Source organism: Schistocerca nitens, chromosome 4, assembly GCF_023898315.1.
Source record: "Schistocerca nitens isolate TAMUIC-IGC-003100 chromosome 4, iqSchNite1.1, whole genome shotgun sequence".
Classification (NCBI taxonomy): domain Eukaryota; kingdom Metazoa; phylum Arthropoda; class Insecta; order Orthoptera; family Acrididae; genus Schistocerca; species Schistocerca nitens.
The window spans coordinates 616,642,561-616,657,855 of NC_064617.1; the positions used below are offsets into that span (position 1 = coordinate 616,642,561).

A 15,295-nucleotide genomic window follows, 5' to 3' on the forward strand; every position below is an offset into this window, starting at 1 on the left:
TTGCAAGCGAAAAAAGCTTTTTAGTAAACTGAGGCACTAGCATTAGTTCCCTGTTCACTGTGACAAGGAAGCTAGTATAAAAAGTAGTTTGTGGTTTTGTTTGCAAAGAAGTGCTCATGGGATGAAAGCACTGCTTGAGATTATTCTGAGATGATGGGGGGGATTGCTAAGCATCTAGCATTTTAGTAAGGAGCTTGTCGGAGTATTTGTATAGTTGTAAGATTATTTGTTATTTTATGAGAAATTTCTTTATTCATAGCACATGGGCCATCATAGTTGAAGCATAAAGATTGGCATGGTATGCGTAGGTCTGTAAAATGTCCTGACAGTGATGTTCATAGGGACTTGTTGTATACTTTGATTCTTCATCTGTTTAACAGTAGACATAAGAAATGTATTAGTGGAGCAAGTAGCTGTGAAATTAGTAGTGTATGATTGATAGTATGGACGTGGCGCTTGAAGGAAGTGTTTGTTTAGCTGTGGGTGTTTTCATAATTGCCATGTGAGGAGAAGCAATACTCGTGATAGGCGACGAGAGGTACAGAGAGAAACACATTTATTGCGAGTATTGTATATCAGCAGCTCTTGGGCGGGTATCAAGTAAGACGCAAAGTGAAACGAAAGAGGAAGTATGCATGAAAGTGGCCAAATATCGACAAGAGTTCGCACTGTTAGGGTGAGGTGAATAAGCTAGTGCGGTGCGAAAATTTTCGAAGAGAGAGGCGGTTTTAAAGAAAGCACAAGAGTCCTATGAATGCCCTCTTGTGTGTTTCTCTTTCAGTGGCTATTTGGCATGTCTGCTTGCGCCATAGAAAGCTACTGTATGTGCCCCAGGCCCCCATCTAGCGGCCGGAGGTGCAAGCGGTGTTTACATACAGTCTCGCCTGAGGCAATGGTCTCTCATTTCGGAACGCAAGAAGCACTGGTAGCGCACAAAAATAGCCGAGTGAGATCATTGCGGCCAAGTAAGGGTAGAAGTAGGTTCTTTGCAGAATGTCTGAGCTTAAGAAATTCTTCGATAAGTAAATCGCGAAATGTGAAGAATGTGTCGTATTCTCGTAGGGCGTGTTGACGGTCTCGTGGCATAAGTAGCGAGCGGTGATAGCTTGCAAGCAAGATCATACTTCACAGGATCATTTCTGTAGTATGTCTTCAACTCTCTCTAGTTCAACGCTGGAGTAGACGTAACCACGATGATGAGTGGTAGCACTCTCCCTGAGCGTGAGGCTTGCGATCAAGATTCATCGCATCTTGGTTGTAATCGATGATCGTTCACCACATTCTGAGGGATGTGGGAAGGGAATAGCGCTTTCCGAGTGGTGGTTTTATTATATAGATTAGAAGCATTAGTCATACTGTTGGTATCGGGACCCGCGTCGTTGCAGAAATGTCGCTACAGGTTGTGGAAAGACTTCGATTGCGACATGTCATGAAAGCCTCGTGGAAGTTTCTCGAGTGGCACGGGGACGAGCCATTTGATTTGGCCTGCTCTAAGTGCTAGGCTTGGATGACAACGACGTACTTTTGAGTTACAAGAATGAGTGAGCAACACAAGAAGAGTGCAATTGATGACCATAAAAAGCTGACACACAACACAGTCTCGATAATCACCACTAATGCATGATGTACGAAACATTTAGGAGGAGCACGTTTGGCTAGCAAACATGAATTGAGTGATTTGCAAGGCAGTGTTATCTGCAAGAAGGAATGCATGAAATTCGCAAATGAATAAGACTGGTTCAAATACTATCGACAGAAATTTTATTTCTGTTGTCAACTAGTATTAATTAGTTGTGTGGGAGCAGGGGGATATTTCCCTTGCACCATACATCTACATACACGTTGCGTGTGATGTGGCCTAGTTTTGCGTACAAAGAACTATCTAGTTGTCAGTTTTTTGAGTGAACGAGTGTGGTGGGGAGGAGAGAGATTAGTGTTAGATGCAGAGCAGTGCGGGCAGTTGTGTGTCGGACGTTGTATGTCGGACGGTGGGTCGCCGACAGGAATTATGCGTGCTGCCATCTGTCGGCAGGTGAGGTAATGAAGCAGCTTGAATGGTGACAGAAATGATGAAAATAGTTATCTAAAGAGTAATAGCGACGACAGTTGGCAGACACTTATTTCAGCGTTGACAGTTAGTTTGGGGTGTGTGCTTGCATGACACTGGAAGTCTGTTGACGGTAGAGAAGTAGACAAGACGGCAAGAATTTTCGGCGTTCTCGCGGAGAAGTAATAGAGAAGCAGCCATAAGTATTGAAGTGAGGGCGTTGATCGGCACTCTGGTTTCCCTTCAAACCGAATAAATCTTTCGCCTTTTACTAAAGATTTCCGTGGAGGGGAACATTAAATGAGTCTAGAAGGTATTTTTTGTAGTGCTCGGCTATTGCTGAGCCACAATCACAAGTAAAACGTAATGTGAGTAGCAAGAGGTAGATTGTGTTGTGAGAATGAAGGGCGTGGATTAGCGGATCACGTTTGACCTGAAATGGCGTGCAGTGTGTTAGACGATTGTGTAGAGAGAGAGAGAGAGTGAGAGGGGGGGGGGGGTAGAGGGGGACAGAGCTATTTATTGTCCTGCAAACTCTTGGTGAACCCTTTCCGTACCTCAGTTGTAGATGATTTGAGAATGTTTACTTGCACTGCAGTTGCACAACAGCATATAAGCTGATATTTGGAAGTGAATGATGAATGATTGTCTTTGTAATAAATACTGGTATGTGATAAGTAGATTTTGTTTTGAAAGCCAAAATAATTTTTACCGCAGAAGTTTGTGATTTGTAGGTATGATGTGAGTGAGATTTGGGCTGGAGATGGTGGTTAGTTGGGCAGGATGAGTATTTCAATTGTTTTCAATAGAGTGGATATTAGTGGCACTGGCTTGTTGCCATAATGTGGCATTGGTTCTTTGTTCATAACAGTGTACTCAGTTTTGTAGAAGATTTAGGTGAGAAAGAGACAGTTGTTGAATATGACATAGATAGCTAAAAATGAATTGAGTAGCAATTTCCTGCTAGGTGTAGTTTGGGTATGATGTGTCTCAGTGAGAGATAAATCTTGAAATTGAAGGGTTGTTCCTTGCTACAGTCTTGGAAACTATGTATCTGCTGTTGACTCCAATGTTTTCAAGATTACTTGTGTACAAAATTGGCCAGACTTTGCAGTTTCTTCTTCAATAAATCAGTGGAAGGTGGTGCAGATAATGGTAAAAATGTTCAGTGCCTCCTGTGAGTTGTTGATGCTGCTTGTCTTTTAAGTAAAATTGAAAGGGGCTCTTGATTGACCCAGCCATACACAGAGCTGGTGCATACTTGGCTTGAGAAGACTTTGGTCAGTAAATGATGAAATACCGACACAGTGGTCACAACAAAGCTCCTTTCCCTGCATTTTAGTTTCCCTCGGGTATAGAGTGACATGTTATTGGCAGAGGATGTGCAGATAATCACTTTGATCAGGCTGTTCGTTTTTTTAATGCTCTTTTACCAGAATCCATTCATAGTGATTAGTGTGTTCTCTGTTGGAACACGATGAGAACATTGTGTGAAGTGCACAGAAGTAGCTATTTGAGTATGTATGAAAATGTGAGGTAACCACTGTTACTCCTAAATTTCTGTGGAATTAAGTTTTCTGTGTGTGTGTGTGTTTGAAAATCCCAGAGGTTCAAGTTGGTAGTTTATATGTTGCAAGCGAAAAAAGCTTTTTAGTAAACTGAGGCACTAGCATTAGTTCCCTGTTCACTGTGACAAGGAAGCTAGTATAAAAAGTAGTTTGTGGTTTTGTTTGCAAAGAAGTGCTCATGGGATGAAAGCACTGCTTGAGATTATTCTGAGATGATGGGGGGGATTGCTAAGCATCTAGCATTTTAGTAAGGAGCTTGTCGGAGTATTTGTATAGTTGTAAGATTATTTGTTATTTTATGAGAAATTTCTTTATTCATAGCACATGGGCCATCATAGTTGAAGCATAAAGATTGGCATGGTATGCGTAGGTCTGTAAAATGTCCTGACAGTGATGTTCATAGGGACTTGTTGTATACTTTGATTCTTCATCTGTTTAACAGTAGACATAAGAAATGTATTAGTGGAGCAAGTAGCTGTGAAATTAGTAGTGTATGATTGATAGTATGGACGTGGCGCTTGAAGGAAGTGTTTGTTTAGCTGTGGGTGTTTTCATAATTGCCATGTGAGGAGAAGCAATACTCGTGATAGGCGACGAGAGGTACAGAGAGAAACACATTTATTGCGAGTATTGTATATCAGCAGCTCTTGGGCGGGTATCAAGTAAGACGCAAAGTGAAACGAAAGAGGAAGTATGCATGAAAGTGGCCAAATATCGACAAGAGTTCGCACTGTTAGGGTGAGGTGAATAAGCTAGTGCGGTGCGAAAATTTTCGAAGAGAGAGGCGGTTTTAAAGAAAGCACAAGAGTCCTATGAATGCCCTCTTGTGTGTTTCTCTTTCAGTGGCTATTTGGCATGTCTGCTTGCGCCATAGAAAGCTACTGTATGTGCCCCAGGCCCCCATCTAGCGGCCGGAGGTGCAAGCGGTGTTTACATACAGTCTCGCCTGAGGCAATGGTCTCTCATTTCGGAACGCAAGAAGCACTGGTAGCGCACAAAAATAGCCGAGTGAGATCATTGCGGCCAAGTAAGGGTAGAAGTAGGTTCTTTGCAGAATGTCTGAGCTTAAGAAATTCTTCGATAAGTAAATCGCGAAATGTGAAGAATGTGTCGTATTCTCGTAGGGCGTGTTGACGGTCTCGTGGCATAAGTAGCGAGCGGTGATAGCTTGCAAGCAAGATCATACTTCACAGGATCATTTCTGTAGTATGTCTTCAACTCTCTCTAGTTCAACGCTGGAGTAGACGTAACCACGATGATGAGTGGTAGCACTCTCCCTGAGCGTGAGGCTTGCGATCAAGATTCATCGCATCTTGGTTGTAATCGATGATCGTTCACCACATTCTGAGGGATGTGGGAAGGGAATAGCGCTTTCCGAGTGGTGGTTTTATTATATAGATTAGAAGCATAAGTCATACTGTTGGTATCGGGACCCGCGTCGTTGCAGAAATGTCGCTACAGGTTGTGGAAAGACTTCGATTGCGACATGTCATGAAAGCCTCGTGGAAGTTTCTCGAGTGGCACGGGGACGAGCCATTTGATTTGGCCTGCTCCAAGTGCTAGGCTTGGATGACAACGACGTACTTTTGAGTTACAAGAATGAGTGAGCAACACAAGAAGAGTGCAATTGATGACCATAAAAAGCTGACACACAACACAGTCTCGATAATCACCACTAATGCATGATGTACGAAACATTTAGGAGGAGCACGTTTGGCTAGCAAACATGAATTGAGTGATTTGCAAGGCAGTGTTATCTGCAAGAAGGAATGCATGAAATTCGCAAATGAATAAGACTGGTTCAAATACTATCGACAGAAATTTTATTTCTGTTGTCAACTAGTATTAATTAGTTGTGTGGGAGCAGGGGGATATTTCCCTTGCACCATACATCTACATACACGTTGCGTGTGATGTGGCCTAGTTTTGCGTACAAAGAACTATCTAGTTGTCAGTTTTTTGAGTGAACGAGTGTGGTGGGGAGGAGAGAGATTAGTGTTAGATGCAGAGCAGTGCGGGCAGTTGTGTGTCGGACGTTGTATGTCGGACGGTGGGTCGCCGACAGGAATTATGCGTGCTGCCATCTGTCGGCAGGTGAGGTAATGAAGCAGCTTGAATGGTGACAGAAATGATGAAAATAGTTATCTAAAGAGTAATAGCGACGACAGTTGGCAGACACTTATTTCAGCGTTGACAGTTAGTTTGGGGTGTGTGCTTGCATGACACTGGAAGTCTGTTGACGGTAGAGAAGTAGACAAGACGGCAAGAATTTTCGGCGTTCTCGCGGAGAAGTAATAGAGAAGCAGCCATAAGTATTGAAGTGAGGGCGTTGATTGGCACTCTGGTTTCCCTTCAAACCGAATAAATCTTTCGCCTTTTACTAAAGATTTCCGTGGAGGGGAACATTAAATGAGTCTAGAAGGTATTTTTTGTAGTGCTCGGCTATTGCTGAGCCACAATCACAAGTAAAACGTAATGTGAGTAGCAAGAGGTAGATTGTGTTGTGAGAATGAAGGGCGTGGATTAGCGGATCACGTTTGACCTGAAATGGCGTGCAGTGTGTTAGACGATTGTGTAGAGAGAGAGAGAGAGAGAGAGAGGGGGGGGGGTAGAGGGGGACAGAGCTATTTATTGTCCTGCAAACTCTTGGTGAACCCTTTCCGTACCTCAGTTGTAGATGATTTGAGAATGTTTACTTGCACTGCAGTTGCACAACAGCATATAAGCTGATATTTGGAAGCGAATGATGAATGATTGTCTTTGTAATAAATACTGGTATGTGATAAGTAGATTTTGTTTTGAAAGCCAAAATAATTTTTACCGCAGAAGTTTGTGATTTGTAGGTATGATGTGAGTGAGATTTGGGCTGAAGATGGTGGTTAGTTGGGCAGGATGAGTATTTCAATTGTTTTCAATAGAGTGGATATTAGTGGCACTGGCTTGTTGCCATAATGTGGCATTGGTTCTTTGTTCATAACAGTGTACTCAGTTTTGTAGAAGATTTAGGTGAGAAAGAGACAGTTGTTGAATATGACATAGATAGCTAAAAATGAATTGAGTAGCAATTTCCTGCTAGGTGTAGTTTGGGTATGATGTGTCTCAGTGAGAGATAAATCTTGAAATTGAAGGGTTGTTCCTTGCTACAGTCTTGGAAACTATGTATCTGCTGTTGACTCCAATGTTTTCAAGATTACTTGTGTACAAAATTGGCCAGACTTTGCAGTTTCTTCTTCAATAAATCAGTGGAAGGTGGTGCAGATAATGGTAAAAATGTTCAGTGCCTCCTGTGAGTTGTTGATGCTGCTTGTCTTTTAAGTAAAATTGAAAGGGGCTCTTGATTGACCCAGCCATACACAGAGCTGGTGCATACTTGGCTTGAGAAGACTTTGGTCAGTAAATGATGAAATACCGACACAGTGGTCACAACAAAGCTCCTTTCCCTGCATTTTAGTTTCCCTCGGGTATAGAGTGACATGTTATTGGCAGAGGATGTGCAGATAATCAGTTTGATCAGGCTGTTCGTTTTTTTAATGCTCTTTTACCAGAATCCATTCATAGTGATTAGTGTGTTCTCTGTTGGAACACGATGAGAACATTGTGTGAAGTGCACAGAAGTAGCTATTTGAGTATGTATGAAAATGTGAGGTAACCACTGTTACTCCTAAATTTCTGTGGAATTAAGTTTTCTGTGTGTGTGTGTGTTTGAAAATCCCAGAGGTTCAAGTTGGTAGTTTATATGTTGCAAGCGAAAAAAGCTTTTTAGTAAACTGAGGCACTAGCATTAGTTCCCTGTTCACTGTGACAAGGAAGCTAGTATAAAAAGTAGTTTGTGGTTTTGTTTGCAAAGAAGTGCTCATGGGATGAAAGCACTGCTTGAGATTATTCTGAGATGATGGGGGGGATTGCTAAGCATCTAGCATTTTAGTAAGGAGCTTGTCGGAGTATTTGTATAGTTGTAAGATTATTTGTTATTTTATGAGAAATTTCTTTATTCATAGCACATGGGCCATCATAGTTGAAGCATAAAGATTGGCATGGTATGCGTAGGTCTGTAAAATGTCCTGACAGTGATGTTCATAGGGACTTGTTGTATACTTTGATTCTTCATCTGTTTAACAGTAGACATAAGAAATGTATTAGTGGAGCAAGTAGCTGTGAAATTAGTAGTGTATGATTGATAGTATGGACGTGGCGCTTGAAGGAAGTGTTTGTTTAGCTGTGGGTGTTTTCATAATTGCCATGTGAGGAGAAGCAATACTCGTGATAGGCGACGAGAGGTACAGAGAGAAACACATTTATTGCGAGTATTGTATATCAGCAGCTCTTGGGCGGGTATCAAGTAAGACGCAAAGTGAAACGAAAGAGGAAGTATGCATGAAAGTGGCCAAATATCGACAAGAGTTCGCACTGTTAGGGTGAGGTGAATAAGCTAGTGCGGTGCGAAAATTTTCGAAGAGAGAGGCGGTTTTAAAGAAAGCACAAGAGTCCTATGAATGCCCTCTTGTGTGTTTCTCTTTCAGTGGCTATTTGGCATGTCTGCTTGCGCCATAGAAAGCTACTGTATGTGCCCCAGGCCCCCATCTAGCGGCCGGAGGTGCAAGCGGTGTTTACATACAGTCTCGCCTGAGGCAATGGTCTCTCATTTCGGAACGCAAGAAGCACTGGTAGCGCACAAAAATAGCCGAGTGAGATCATTGCGGCCAAGTAAGGGTAGAAGTAGGTTCTTTGCAGAATGTCTGAGCTTAAGAAATTCTTCGATAAGTAAATCGCGAAATGTGAAGAATGTGTCGTATTCTCGTAGGGCGTGTTGACGGTCTCGTGGCATAAGTAGCGAGCGGTGATAGCTTGCAAGCAAGATCATACTTCACAGGATCATTTCTGTAGTATGTCTTCAACTCTCTCTAGTTCAACGCTGGAGTAGACGTAACCACGATGATGAGTGGTAGCACTCTCCCTGAGCGTGAGGCTTGCGATCAAGATTCATCGCATCTTGGTTGTAATCGATGATCGTTCACCACATTCTGAGGGATGTGGGAAGGGAATAGCGCTTTCCGAGTGGTGGTTTTATTATATAGATTAGAAGCATAAGTCATACTGTTGGTATCGGGACCCGCGTCGTTGCAGAAATGTCGCTACAGGTTGTGGAAAGACTTCGATTGCGACATGTCATGAAAGCCTCGTGGAAGTTTCTCGAGTGGCACGGGGACGAGCCATTTGATTTGGCCTGCTCCAAGTGCTAGGCTTGGATGACAACGACGTACTTTTGAGTTACAAGAATGAGTGAGCAACACAAGAAGAGTGCAATTGATGACCATAAAAAGCTGACACACAACACAGTCTCGATAATCACCACTAATGCATGATGTACGAAACATTTAGGAGGAGCACGTTTGGCTAGCAAACATGAATTGAGTGATTTGCAAGGCAGTGTTATCTGCAAGAAGGAATGCATGAAATTCGCAAATGAATAAGACTGGTTCAAATACTATCGACAGAAATTTTATTTCTGTTGTCAACTAGTATTAATTAGTTGTGTGGGAGCAGGGGGATATTTCCCTTGCACCATACATCTACATACACGTTGCGTGTGATGTGGCCTAGTTTTGCGTACAAAGAACTATCTAGTTGTCAGTTTTTTGAGTGAACGAGTGTGGTGGGGAGGAGAGAGATTAGTGTTAGATGCAGAGCAGTGCGGGCAGTTGTGTGTCGGACGTTGTATGTCGGACGGTGGGTCGCCGACAGGAATTATGCGTGCTGCCATCTGTCGGCAGGTGAGGTAATGAAGCAGCTTGAATGGTGACAGAAATGATGAAAATAGTTATCTAAAGAGTAATAGCGACGACAGTTGGCAGACACTTATTTCAGCGTTGACAGTTAGTTTGGGGTGTGTGCTTGCATGACACTGGAAGTCTGTTGACGGTAGAGAAGTAGACAAGACGGCAAGAATTTTCGGCGTTCTCGCGGAGAAGTAATAGAGAAGCAGCCATAAGTATTGAAGTGAGGGCGTTGATTGGCACTCTGGTTTCCCTTCAAACCGAATAAATCTTTCGCCTTTTACTAAAGATTTCCGTGGAGGGGAACATTAAATGAGTCTAGAAGGTATTTTTTGTAGTGCTCGGCTATTGCTGAGCCACAATCACAAGTAAAACGTAATGTGAGTAGCAAGAGGTAGATTGTGTTGTGAGAATGAAGGGCGTGGATTAGCGGATCACGTTTGACCTGAAATGGCGTGCAGTGTGTTAGACGATTGTGTAGAGAGAGAGAGAGAGAGAGAGAGAGGGGGGGGGGGTAGAGGGGGACAGAGCTATTTATTGTCCTGCAAACTCTTGGTGAACCCTTTCCGTACCTCAGTTGTAGATGATTTGAGAATGTTTACTTGCACTGCAGTTGCACAACAGCATATAAGCTGATATTTGGAAGCGAATGATGAATGATTGTCTTTGTAATAAATACTGGTATGTGATAAGTAGATTTTGTTTTGAAAGCCAAAATAATTTTTACCGCAGAAGTTTGTGATTTGTAGGTATGATGTGAGTGAGATTTGGGCTGAAGATGGTGGTTAGTTGGGCAGGATGAGTATTTCAATTGTTTTCAATAGAGTGGATATTAGTGGCACTGGCTTGTTGCCATAATGTGGCATTGGTTCTTTGTTCATAACAGTGTACTCAGTTTTGTAGAAGATTTAGGTGAGAAAGAGACAGTTGTTGAATATGACATAGATAGCTAAAAATGAATTGAGTAGCAATTTCCTGCTAGGTGTAGTTTGGGTATGATGTGTCTCAGTGAGAGATAAATCTTGAAATTGAAGGGTTGTTCCTTGCTACAGTCTTGGAAACTATGTATCTGCTGTTGACTCCAATGTTTTCAAGATTACTTGTGTACAAAATTGGCCAGACTTTGCAGTTTCTTCTTCAATAAATCAGTGGAAGGTGGTGCAGATAATGGTAAAAATGTTCAGTGCCTCCTGTGAGTTGTTGATGCTGCTTGTCTTTTAAGTAAAATTGAAAGGGGCTCTTGATTGACCCAGCCATACACAGAGCTGGTGCATACTTGGCTTGAGAAGACTTTGGTCAGTAAATGATGAAATACCGACACAGTGGTCACAACAAAGCTCCTTTCCCTGCATTTTAGTTTCCCTCGGGTATAGAGTGACATGTTATTGGCAGAGGATGTGCAGATAATCACTTTGATCAGGCTGTTCGTTTTTTTAATGCTCTTTTACCAGAATCCATTCATAGTGATTAGTGTGTTCTCTGTTGGAACACGATGAGAACATTGTGTGAAGTGCACAGAAGTAGCTATTTGAGTATGTATGAAAATGTGAGGTAACCACTGTTACTCCTAAATTTCTGTGGAATTAAGTTTTCTGTGTGTGTGTGTGTGTGTGTGTTTGAAAATCCCAGAGGTTCAAGTTGGTAGTTTATATGTTGCAAGTGAAAAAAGCTTTTTAGTAAACTGAGGCACTAGCATTAGTTCCCTGTTCACTGTGACAAGGAAGCTAGTATAAAAAGTAGTTTGTGGTTTTGTTTGCAAAGAAGTGATCATGGGATGAAAGCACTGCTTGAGATTATTCTGAGATGATGGGGGGGATTGCTAAACATCTAGCATTTTAGTAAGGAGCTTGTCGGAGTATTTGTATAGTTGTAAGATTATTTATTATTTTATGAGAAATTTCTTTATTCATAGCACATGGGCCATCATAGTTGAAGCATAAAGATTGGCATGGTATGCGTAGGTCTGTAAAATGTCCTGACAGTGATGTTCATAGGGACTTGTTGTATACTTTGATTCTTCATCTGTTTAACAGTAGACATAAGAAATGTATTAGTGGAGCAAGTAGCTGTGAAATTAGTAGTGTATGATTGATAGTATGGACGTGGCGCTTGAAGGAAGTGTTTGTTTAGCTGTGGGTGTTTTCATAATTGCCATGTGAGGAGAAGCAATACTCGTGATAGGCGACGAGAGGTACAGAGAGAAACACATTTATTGCGAGTATTGTATATCAGCAGCTCTTGGGCGGGTATCAAGTAAGACGCAAAGTGAAACGAAAGAGGAAGTATGCATGAAAGTGGCCAAATATCGACAAGAGTTCGCACTGTTAGGGTGAGGTGAATAAGCTAGTGCGGTGCGAAAATTTTCGAAGAGAGAGGCGGTTTTAAAGAAAGCACAAGAGTCCTATGAATGCCCTCTTGTGTGTTTCTCTTTCAGTGGCTATTTGGCATGTCTGCTTGCGCCATAGAAAGCTACTGTATGTGCCCCAGGCCCCCATCTAGCGGCCGGAGGTGCAAGCGGTGTTTACATACAGTCTCGCCTGAGGCAATGGTCTCTCATTTCGGAACGCAAGAAGCACTGGTAGCGCACAAAAATAGCCGAGTGAGATCATTGCGGCCAAGTAAGGGTAGAAGTAGGTTCTTTGCAGAATGTCTGAGCTTAAGAAATTCTTCGATAAGTAAATCGCGAAATGTGAATAATGTGTCGTATTCTCGTAGGGCGTGTTGACGGTCTCGTGGCATAAGTAGCGAGCGGTGATAGCTTGCAAGCAAGATCATACTTCACAGGATCATTTCTGTAGTATGTCTTCAACTCTCTCTAGTTCAACGCTGGAGTAGACGTAACCACGATGATGAGTGGTAGCACTCTCCCTGAGCGTGAGGCTTGCGATCAAGATTCATCGCATCTTGGTTGTAATCGATGATCGTTCACCACATTCTGAGGGATGTGGGAAGGGAATAGCGCTTTCCGAGTGGTGGTTTTATTATATAGATTAGAAGCATAAGTCATACTGTTGGTATCGGGACCCGCGTCGTTGCAGAAATGTCGCTACAGGTTGTGGAAAGACTTCGATTGCGACATGTCATGAAAGCCTCGTGGAAGTTTCTCGAGTGGCACGGGGACGAGCCATTTGATTTGGCCTGCTCCAAGTGCTAGGCTTGGATGACAACGACGTACTTTTGAGTTACAAGAATGAGTGAGCAACACAAGAAGAGTGCAATTGATGACCATAAAAAGCTGACACACAACACAGTCTCGATAATCACCACTAATGCATGATGTACGAAACATTTAGGAGGAGCACGTTTGGCTAGCAAACATGAATTGAGTGATTTGCAAGGCAGTGTTATCTGCAAGAAGGAATGCATGAAATTCGCAAATGAATAAGACTGGTTCAAATACTATCGACAGAAATTTTATTTCTGTTGTCAACTAGTATTAATTAGTTGTGTGGGAGCAGGGGGATATTTCCCTTGCACCATACATCTACATACACGTTGCGTGTGATGTGGCCTAGTTTTGCGTACAAAGAACTATCTAGTTGTCAGTTTTTTGAGTGAACGAGTGTGGTGGGGAGGAGAGAGATTAGTGTTAGATGCAGAGCAGTGCGGGCAGTTGTGTGTCGGACGTTGTATGTCGGACGGTGGGTCGCCGACAGGAATTATGCGTGCTGCCATCTGTCGGCAGGTGAGGTAATGAAGCAGCTTGAATGGTGACAGAAATGATGAAAATAGTTATCTAAAGAGTAATAGCGACGACAGTTGGCAGACACTTATTTCAGCGTTGACAGTTAGTTTGGGGTGTGTGCTTGCATGACACTGGAAGTCTGTTGACGGTAGAGAAGTAGACAAGACGGCAAGAATTTTCGGCGTTCTCGCGGAGAAGTAATAGAGAAGCAGCCATAAGTATTGAAGTGAGGGCGTTGATCGGCACTCTGGTTTCCCTTCAAACCGAATAAATCTTTCGCCTTTTACTAAAGATTTCCGTGGAGGGGAACATTAAATGAGTCTAGAAGGTATTTTTTGTAGTGCTCGGCTATTGCTGAGCCACAATCACAAGTAAAACGTAATGTGAGTAGCAAGAGGTAGATTGTGTTGTGAGAATGAAGGGCGTGGTTTAGCGGATCACGTTTGGCCTGAAATGGCGTGCAGTGTGTTAGACGATTGTGTAGAGAGAGAGAGAGGGGGACAGAGCTATTTATTGTCCTGCAAACTCTTGGTGAACCCTTTCCGTACCTCAGTTGTAGATGATTTGAGAATGTTTACTTGCACTGCAGTTGCACAACAGCATATAAGCTGATATTTGGAAGCGAATGATGAATGATTGTCTTTGTAATAAATACTGGTATGTGATAAGTAGATTTTGTTTTGAAAGCCAAAATAATTTTTACCGCAGAAGTTTGTGATTTGTAGGTATGATGTGAGTGAGATTTGGGCTGAAGATGGTGGTTAGTTGGGCAGGATGAGTATTTCAATTGTTTTCAATAGAGTGGATATTAGTGGCACTGGCTTGTTGCCATAATGTGGCATTGGTTCTTTGTTCATAACAGTGTACTCAGTTTTGTAGAAGATTTAGGTGAGAAAGAGACAGTTGTTGAATATGACATAGATAGCTAAAAATGAATTGAGTAGCAATTTCCTGCTAGGTGTAGTTTGGGTATGATGTGTCTCAGTGAGAGATAAATCTTGAAATTGAAGGGTTGTTCCTTGCTACAGTCTTGGAAACTATGTATCTGCTGTTGACTCCAATGTTTTCAAGATTACTTGTGTACAAAATTGGCCAGACTTTGCAGTTTCTTCTTCAATAAATCAGTGGAAGGTGGTGCAGATAATGGTAAAAATGTTCAGTGCCTCCTGTGAGTTGTTGATGCTGCTTGTCTTTTAAGTAAAATTGAAAGGGGCTCTTGATTGACCCAGCCATACACAGAGCTGGTGCATACTTGGCTTGAGAAGACTTTGGTCAGTAAATGATGAAATACCGACACAGTGGTCACAACAAAGCTCCTTTCCCTGCATTTTAGTTTCCCTCGGGTATAGAGTGACATGTTATTGGCAGAGGATGTGCAGATAATCACTTTGATCAGGCTGTTCGTTTTTTTAATGCTCTTTTACCAGAATCCATTCATAGTGATTAGTGTGTTCTCTGTTGGAACACGATGAGAACATTGTGTGAAGTGCACAGAAGTAGCTATTTGAGTATGTATGAAAATGTGAGGTAACCACTGTTACTCCTAAATTTCTGTGGAATTAAGTTTTCTGTGTGTGTGTGTGTGTGTGTGTGTGTGTGTGTTTGAAAATCCCAGAGGTTCAAGTTGGTAGTTTATATGTTGCAAGCGAAAAAAGCTTTTTAGTAAACTGAGGCACTAGCATTAGTTCCCTGTTCACTGTGACAAGGAAGCTAGTATAAAAAGTAGTTTGTGGTTTTGTTTGCAAAGAAGTGCTCATGGGATGAAAGCACTGCTTGAGATTATTCTGAGATGATGGGGGGGATTGCTAAGCATCTAGCATTTTAGTAAGGAGCTTGTCGGAGTATTTGTATAGTTGTAAGATTATTTGTTATTTTATGAGAAATTTCTTTATTCATAGCACATGGGCCATCATAGTTGAAGCATAAAGATTGGCATGGTATGCGTAGGTCTGTAAAATGTCCTGACAGTGATGTTCATAGGGACTTGTTGTATACTTTGATTCTTCATCTGTTTAACAGTAGACATAAGAAATGTATTAGTGGAGCAAGTAGCTGTGAAATTAGTAGTGTATGATTGATAGTATGGACGTGGCGCTTGAAGGAAGTGTTTGTTTAGCTGTGGGTGTTTTCATAATTGCCATGTGAGGAGAAGCAATACTCGTGATAGGCGACGAGAGGTACAGAGAGAAACACATTTATTGCGAGTATTGTATATCAGCAG

General features: G+C 42.1%; 8 non-coding genes across 8 annotated transcripts; all 8 read left to right on the top strand.

Annotated features, from left to right (window-relative positions):
• The first annotated feature begins 1,114 nt into the window (after window positions 1–1,114).
• LOC126254510 (small nucleolar RNA U3) lies at window positions 1,115–1,321 on the top strand. Its single transcript, XR_007546187.1, has one exon. It is a non-coding gene; the product is annotated as a small nucleolar RNA U3 (small nucleolar RNA).
• Window positions 1,322–2,274: 953 nt separating this feature from the next.
• Window positions 2,275–2,393, top strand: LOC126254730 (U5 spliceosomal RNA). The gene has a single exon (XR_007546376.1). It is a non-coding gene; the product is annotated as a U5 spliceosomal RNA (small nuclear RNA).
• A 2,398-nt stretch (window positions 2,394–4,791) lies between these two features.
• LOC126254511 (small nucleolar RNA U3) lies at window positions 4,792–4,998 on the top strand. Its single transcript, XR_007546188.1, has one exon. It is a non-coding gene; the product is annotated as a small nucleolar RNA U3 (small nucleolar RNA).
• Window positions 4,999–5,951: 953 nt separating this feature from the next.
• Window positions 5,952–6,070, top strand: LOC126254731 (U5 spliceosomal RNA). Its single transcript, XR_007546377.1, has one exon. It is a non-coding gene; the product is annotated as a U5 spliceosomal RNA (small nuclear RNA).
• Window positions 6,071–8,468: 2,398 nt separating this feature from the next.
• Window positions 8,469–8,675, top strand: LOC126254513 (small nucleolar RNA U3). Its single transcript, XR_007546189.1, has one exon. It is a non-coding gene; the product is annotated as a small nucleolar RNA U3 (small nucleolar RNA).
• Window positions 8,676–9,628: 953 nt separating this feature from the next.
• LOC126254732 (U5 spliceosomal RNA) lies at window positions 9,629–9,747 on the top strand. The gene has a single exon (XR_007546378.1). It is a non-coding gene; the product is annotated as a U5 spliceosomal RNA (small nuclear RNA).
• A 2,409-nt stretch (window positions 9,748–12,156) lies between these two features.
• Window positions 12,157–12,363, top strand: LOC126254515 (small nucleolar RNA U3). Its single transcript, XR_007546190.1, has one exon. It is a non-coding gene; the product is annotated as a small nucleolar RNA U3 (small nucleolar RNA).
• Window positions 12,364–13,316: 953 nt separating this feature from the next.
• Window positions 13,317–13,435, top strand: LOC126254735 (U5 spliceosomal RNA). The gene has a single exon (XR_007546379.1). It is a non-coding gene; the product is annotated as a U5 spliceosomal RNA (small nuclear RNA).
• The last annotated feature ends 1,860 nt before the right edge of the window (window positions 13,436–15,295 follow it).